Source organism: Cervus canadensis, chromosome X (genome assembly GCF_019320065.1).
Source record: "Cervus canadensis isolate Bull #8, Minnesota chromosome X, ASM1932006v1, whole genome shotgun sequence".
Classification (NCBI taxonomy): Eukaryota; Metazoa; Chordata; class Mammalia; order Artiodactyla; family Cervidae; genus Cervus; species Cervus canadensis.
In genome coordinates this window covers 97,685,022-97,693,150 of record NC_057419.1, presented here as the reverse complement: position 1 = coordinate 97,693,150, position 8,129 = coordinate 97,685,022, and positions in this window count along the sequence as shown.

Below are 8,129 nucleotides of genomic sequence, written 5' to 3'. Positions count from 1 at the left end.
GTTCAGAAGGTCTTTACGACCAGCAACATCTCATACATATACTGGGTGTAATGTCATACATACAGTCATTGTGATATCATCAATACAGTGAGTGTGATGACAAAGATACAGTGGATGCAATGTTATATAGAGTGAGTATAATGTCATGAATAGAGTGGATGCCATGTCATAATTATTGTGGTTTGATGCCATAAAAACTGGATGTGATGCTTGTAAAGTTCATATACTTTAATATATATGCAGAGTGTGATGTCACATATACAGAGGGTGTGATATTATTAATAGAGTGGGTGTGATGACACAGATACAGTGGATATGATGTCATATACAGTGGGTGTGATGTCATGATACAGTGGCTGTGATGTCATAAATACTGAGGAATGATGCCATAAAGTGTGGATGTGATGTATTTTATAGTGCATATGATGTCATACATACACAGTTGATGTCTTACATACTTGGTGTGATGTCATCAATACAGTGGGTGTGATGAGACAGATACAGTGGAGGCAATGTCAGATATAGTGGGTAAGATGTGAGATATAGTGGTTTTGATATCATAGACTGGTGTGATATCATAAATAGAGGATGTGATGTCATATGTAGTGCATATGATGTCATACATATAGTGGCTGTGATGTCATACATACACTGGGTTTGATAAAATTGATACATTGGGTGTGATGACACAGATACAGTGGGTGTGATGTCAGACATAGTGGCTGTGATGTTACACAATGGTTGTGTTGTCATAACACTGTGTGTGATGCCATATAAAGTGGATATGTCATAAACATAGAGTGTGTGATGTCATAGATACAGTCATTGTGTGATGTCACACATATAGTGAATGTGATATACACAGTAGATGATATGTCATATATAGTGCGTGTGATGTCATGAATACAGTGCATGTGATGTCATAAATACTAAGGATTGTTGTCATAAAGTGTGGATATGATGTCATGTATAGTGCATATGATGGCATACATATGCCAACTGTGATGTCTTACATAGTTGGTGTGATGTCTTCGACACAGTAGGTGTGATGACATATACAGTGGATGTGATGGCAGATATAATGGGTTTCAAGTCAGATATAGAGCTTGTGTTGTCATACACACAGTGTGTGTGACATCATATATAGTGGATATGATGTCATAAACATAGTGGGTGTCATGACATACAAACAAGGGTATGATGTCATCAAGAGTGGATGTGATGTCATATACAGTGCCTATGGTGTCATACATGCAGTGGGTGTGATTTTATACATACATAGGGTGTGATATCATCAATCAAGTGGGTGTGATTACACAGATACAGTGGGTATGATGGCAGATACAGTGGTTGTGTTGTCATTCATACACCATGTGAGATGTCATATATACTGAATATAATGTCATAAACATAGTAGTTGTCCTGTCATAGATACAGTGGCTGTGATGTCACAAGTATAGTGTATGTGATGTCATAAACAGCGGATGTGATGTCAAATACAGTGGGTGTGATGTCATATAGAATTCATATGATGTCATACATATAGTAGGTTTGATGTCACACATATTGTAGGTGTGGTATAATCAATACACTGTAAGTAATGACACAGCTACAGTGGATGCGATGTCAGATATACTGGGTGTGATGACATGAATACAGTGGGTGTGATATCATAGAGTGGTGTGATATCATAAAGAGTGGATGTGATGTCATATGTAGTTCATATGATGTCATACATATTGTGGCTGTGATACCATACATACAATGGGGATTATATGATCGATAATCTGGGTGTGATGACACAGATACAGTGGATGTGCTGTCAGATATAATGGGTGTGATGTGAGATATAGTAGCTTTGATGTCATGAATAGAGTGTTGTGATGTCATAAAGTGTGGATGTGATGTCGTATATAGTGCATATTGTGCCATACATATAGTATGTGTGATGTCATACATACAGTGTGTGTTATATCATCGATACAGTGGGTGTGATCACACAGATAAAGGTATGGAGGGTGTGATGTCAGATATAGTGGTTGTATTGTCTTAACACAGTGTGTTTGATGTCAAATATAGTGGGTGTGATATCACAGTGTGTGATATCACAAACATAGTGGGTGTGATGTTACAGATATAGTGGCTGTGATGTCACAGGTATAGGGGGTGAGATGTCATAAACCGTGGATGTGATGTCATATATAGGAGATCTGATGTCATGAATACAGTGGTTGTGATGTCATAAATACTGAGGATTGATGTCATAAAGTGTGAATGTGATGTCATGTAGAGTGTGTATGATGTCATACATATGCCAAGTGTGATGACTTACATACTTGTTGTGATGTCATTGATACAGTGGGTGTGATGACACAGATACAGTGGCTGTGATGTCAAATATAGTGGGTGAGATGTCAGGTATAGCCGTTGTGTTGTCATGAAAGCAGTATGTGTGATATCATATATATAGGATATGATGTCATAAATATACTGGGTGTGATGTCATACATATAGGGGTGTGAAGTCATAAAGAGTTCATGTGATGTCATACACACTGAATATGATGTCATACATACAGTGTGTGTGATGTCATACAGAGAGTGGGATAATTGATACACTGGGTTTGATGACACAGATACAGTGGATGTAGTGTCAGATATAGTGGGTGAGATGGCAGATATAACGTTTGTGTTGTCCTGTGTGTGATGTCATATATAGTGTGTGTGATGTCATGAATACAGTGGATGTAATGTGATAACTACAATGGTGTGAAGTCATAAAGAGTGGATGTGACGTTATGTATAGTGCATAAGATGTCATACATAAAGTGGGTGTGATGTCATACATACAGTTGGTCTGAGATCATCAACAGAGTGGTTGTGATGACACAGATACAGTGGATGCAATGTCAGATATAGTGGGAGTGATGTCATGAATACAGTGCATGTGATGTCATCAATAATGTGGTTTGATGTCATAAAATGTGGATGTGATGCCTTATATAGTGTATATGATGTTATACATATAGTGGGTGTGATGTCATACATACAAAGGGTGTGATATCATCGAAAGAGTGGGTGTGATGACACAGATACAGTGGCTATGATGTTACAAATATAGTGAATGTGATGTTGTATACAATGGATATGATGTCATATATAGCAGATGAGATCTCATAAATACAGTTGGTGTGATATCATCAATACAGTGGATGTGATGACACAGATACAGTGGATACGATGTCAAATATAGTGGGTGTGATGTCATAAAAATGGTGGTTTGATGTCATAAAGTGAGGATGTGATGTCTTGTATAGTGCAAAAGATGTCATACATATGCCGAGTGTGATGTCATACAAAGAGTGGATGTGATGTTAATACAGTGGGTGTGATGACACAGATTAGTGGCTGTGATGTCACATGTATAGTGTATATGTTGCCCTACATACTGGATGTGGTTTCATATATAGAGGTTGTGATGTCATAAGTACAGTAGTGTGATGACATAAGGAGTGGGTGTGATGTTATATATAGTGCATATGATGTCACACATATAGTGGGTGTGATGTCATACAAAAGTGGGTGTGATATCAGTAGAGAGGTTGTGATGACAAAGATACAGTGGGTGCGATGTCTGATACAGTGGGTGTGTCCTGCCTGAAGTGGATGTGACATGATAAATACTGTGGTTTGGTGTGATAGAGTGGGTGTGATGTCATCTGTAGTGCAAATGATGTCATACATATGCCAAGCATGGTGTCATCAACACACAGTGTTGTGATGTCATACATAGTAGATATGATGTCATAAATATAGTGATATGATGTTACACGTATACTGAATGTGATATCATACATATAGTGGCTGTGATATCATCGATAGAGTGGGTGTGATGACACAGATACAGTGGACGTGAGGTCAGATATAGTGGATGTGATGTCAGATATAGTGGACTTGATGTCATAAATAAAGTGGTGTGATGTCATAAAGAGTGGATGTGATGTCATATATAGTGCATATGAAGTCATACATATAGTGGATGTGATATTATAAATAGTGAGTTATCATTGATACAATGGGTGTGATGACACAGATACAGTGGATGAGATGTTGATATAGTGGGTGTGAAGTCAGATATATTGGATGTGTTGCCATTAATATAGCGAGTGTGATGTCATATATACAGTGTGTGTGATATCATCGATAGTGGGTGTGATGACACAGATACAGTGGCTGTGAAGTCACATGTGTACTGGATGTGATGTCATAAATACAGTGGTGTGAGGTCATACAGAGTGGATGCGCTGGCATGTATAGTGCATATGATGTCATACATATAGTTGGTGTGATGTAATACATACAGTGGGTGTGATATCATCAATACTGTGGGTGTGATGACACAGATACAGTAGATACGATCTCAGATATAGTGGGTCTGACGTCATGAATACAGTGGATGTGATGTCATAAATAGCATTGTTTGATGTCATAAAGAGTGGATATGATGCCCTGTGTAGTGCAAATGATGTCATACATATGCCGAGTGTGATGTCATAAATAGTGTGTGTGATGCCATCAATACAGTGGGTGTGATGACACAGATACATTGGCTGTGATATCACATGTATAGTGTACTTGATGTCCTATATAGTGAGTGTAAAGTCATTAATACAGTGTATGTGGTGTCAAGAGACAGTGGTCGATGTCATAAAAAGTGAATGTGATGTCATATACAGTGCACATATTGTCATACATATACTGGGTGTGATGTCATACATAGAGTGAGTGAGATAATATTGATTGGGTGTGATGACACAGGTACAGTAGATGTGATGTCAGAATTAGCAGGTGTGATGTCAGACATAGTGGTTGTGATGTCACGAACACAGTGTGTGTGATGTCCTATATAGTGGATATGATGTCATAAACCTAGTGGTGTGATGTCATAGATACAGTGACTATGATGTCACAAATATACTGACTGTGATGTCATATATAATGGCTGTGATGTCATGAATACAGTGGATGCGATGTCATAAATAGAGTGGTCTGATGTCATAAAGAGTGGATTTGATGTCTTATATAGGGCATAGGATGTCACACACATAGTGGGTATGATGTCATACATACAGTGGGTGTGATATCAATACAGTGGGTGTGATGACACAGACAAAGTGGATGTGATGTCAGATATAGTGGGTGTGATGTCAGATATAGTGGTTGTGTTGTCATTAACATAGCGGGTTTGATGTCATATATAGTGGATATGATTGCTTTTCAATAAAGTTTCCTGAAAGTTTGAGCTGAGTCTCATCTCTGCTCTGGACAGTGGAGGGGAGGGGTTCTGGGGGTAAGGGGCGTGACAGTGGACTGGTACCCTGAGTCAGTGCTGTGGTGCGGTCCTGGCAGGGTCTGAGAACAGTCTGTGTGGCCACCTGGGCTGGATGGAGCTGGGAGACAGGGACTGTGGCTGGTTGGTGCCCCCAGGAACCTCAGGGAACCCCCAGGAACAAGTGGATTTGATGTGTGGGAAGAATAGGTTTAGCAGGAAGGACACCAGGCTCCAGGATCCCTGGCAGCTCTATGGGGGCTCCAGGTACCCAGATGGTTCAGAGATCATGTGTGCCATCCCAAGGACCAGCCAGCCACAGAAAGGTCGTGTCATGAGGTCAAAGGCTGCTGTCAGGATTGTGGTGCAGGATTTCAGGGCTCGGGTGTTTGCCCACCTTCCAGAGATCAGTCTACCCCTGCAGGCCAGTGGCAGCCAGCCCAGGTCTGGGCACCCAGGGGTGGTGGGGGCGGTGGTGTGATGTCCAAGGAAAGGTGGGTGGGCCAGCAAGAGTTCCACAGCCCCCTTTCCTCAGAGGCGGGGAAAGGCTGGCAGCCCTGTCCTCCACCTTGAGTCCAGGGCAGGGTGGCCTGCTGAGAGTCACGGGCACCCCTCTCCCTGTCCTACTCTCCACACTAGTCCTGTGTTCTGGGAGCAGGCAGGAGGCAGGGTGCGGGGCTGTGAGAAGGTGGCTGCAGACAGGGGCCCGGAGATGGCCCCTTCCTGCCCAGAGGCTAATTCTGGGTCCGCAGCTCCCCCAGAGACCTCGGTGAACAGTGCATTCGCCAGGGTGGAGGCACTACTGATCCAGGAGACACAATCTTGAGCGTGAGGCCATCCTGCGTGTGCCTGCATGTGTGTGCCCCATGAGGTTGTGCTTTTACATCCAGCACCTGTGTGCTGCCACTGCATCTATGACATCATATCAAATATACATGTGACATCATAGCCACCACATCTATGACATCACACACACTATATTTATGACATCATATCCACTGTATATACCATCACACTCACTGTGTTTATGACAACAAAACCACTGTATCTGACATCACACCCACTGGATCTGACACCATTCTATATGTCATCACACACACAACATATGATATCCACAGCGTATGAAACCATGCCCAGTATAACTACGATATAACACCCTCTGTATTTATCATATCACACCCGCTGTTTTAATCACATCTAACCCACTATATTTATGACAAAATGTCCACTATATGGCAACACTTCCATTGTATATGACATCACAACCACTATACATGTGACATCACATGCACTGTATCAATGACATCACACCCACTGTATATATGACATCACACTCAGCATACCTATGACATCATTTTCACTATGCATGACATCACATCAACTCTTTATGACATCAAACAACTGTATTTATGACATCACATCCACTGTATTTATACCACGTCCACTATATATGACATCATATCCAGTGTATCTGTGTCATCACACCCACTGTATTGGTAATATCACACCCACCATATGGGTGACATCTTATGCACTATATATGTCATCACATCCACTTTCTATGATGTCACACCACTGTATTTATGACATCACACCCACTGTATTTAAGACAAAAGGCCACTATAAATGACATCACATGCATTGTATATGACATCACATCCACTGTACATGTGACATCACAGCCACTGTATCTATAACATCACACCCACTATGTTTATGACATCACAACCATTATATCTGACATCACACACACTATATCTGACACCGCATCAACTGTATGTGTCATCACACCCACTCTTTGTATGACATCATATGCTCTATATATGACATCACATCCACTATGTTTATGACAACACAACCACTATATTTGACATCATGTCCACTCTATCTGCTACTTCACACACACCATATCTATGATCACAGACACTGTACTGATGACATCACAACCACAGTATTTATGACATCTCGTCCACTGTATGACATCACACACATTTATAACATCACACTCACTATATATTTCCCATCCACTACATCTGTGACATCACACCCACCATATCTATGATCAAACCCACTGCATCAATGACATCACATCCACTCTATATGACATCAATTCCAATGTATATGACATAACATTGTATATATATATGTGACATCACACCCACCATGTCTATGAGATCACAACCACTATAACTATCATACCCACTGTTATTAGGACATCACACCCAGTATATTTGTGATATTGCACCCACCATAACTATGATGTCACACACTCTATGTCATCACACCCACTGCATTTATGACATCATACCCACTATATCTGCCATCACACCCACTGTATCTGTGACATCACAGCCACTCTATCAATGGCATCACACCCACTGTATGTGACATCATATCCACTGGATCTGATATCACTTCCACTCTATCTATGACATCACACCCCTGTATTTATGACAAGACACTGACTACATGTGACATCACACTGACTCTATATGACATCACACATACAACATATGATATCTTATCCACTACATATGAAATCAAGCCCAGTATATTTATGATATCACCCTAATGTATTTATGATACCACACCCACTGTATTTATGATGTCACATCCACTATATGACATCATATATGCTATATATACCATCACATCCACTGTATAAGACATAACCCCCACTCTTTTTGTGACAACACTCCCACTATATCTGACATCACATCTTGTCTATCTTTGACTTCAAAACCACGATATCTATGAACACAACCACTATATCTGTGACATCACACCCGCTCTATTTGTGA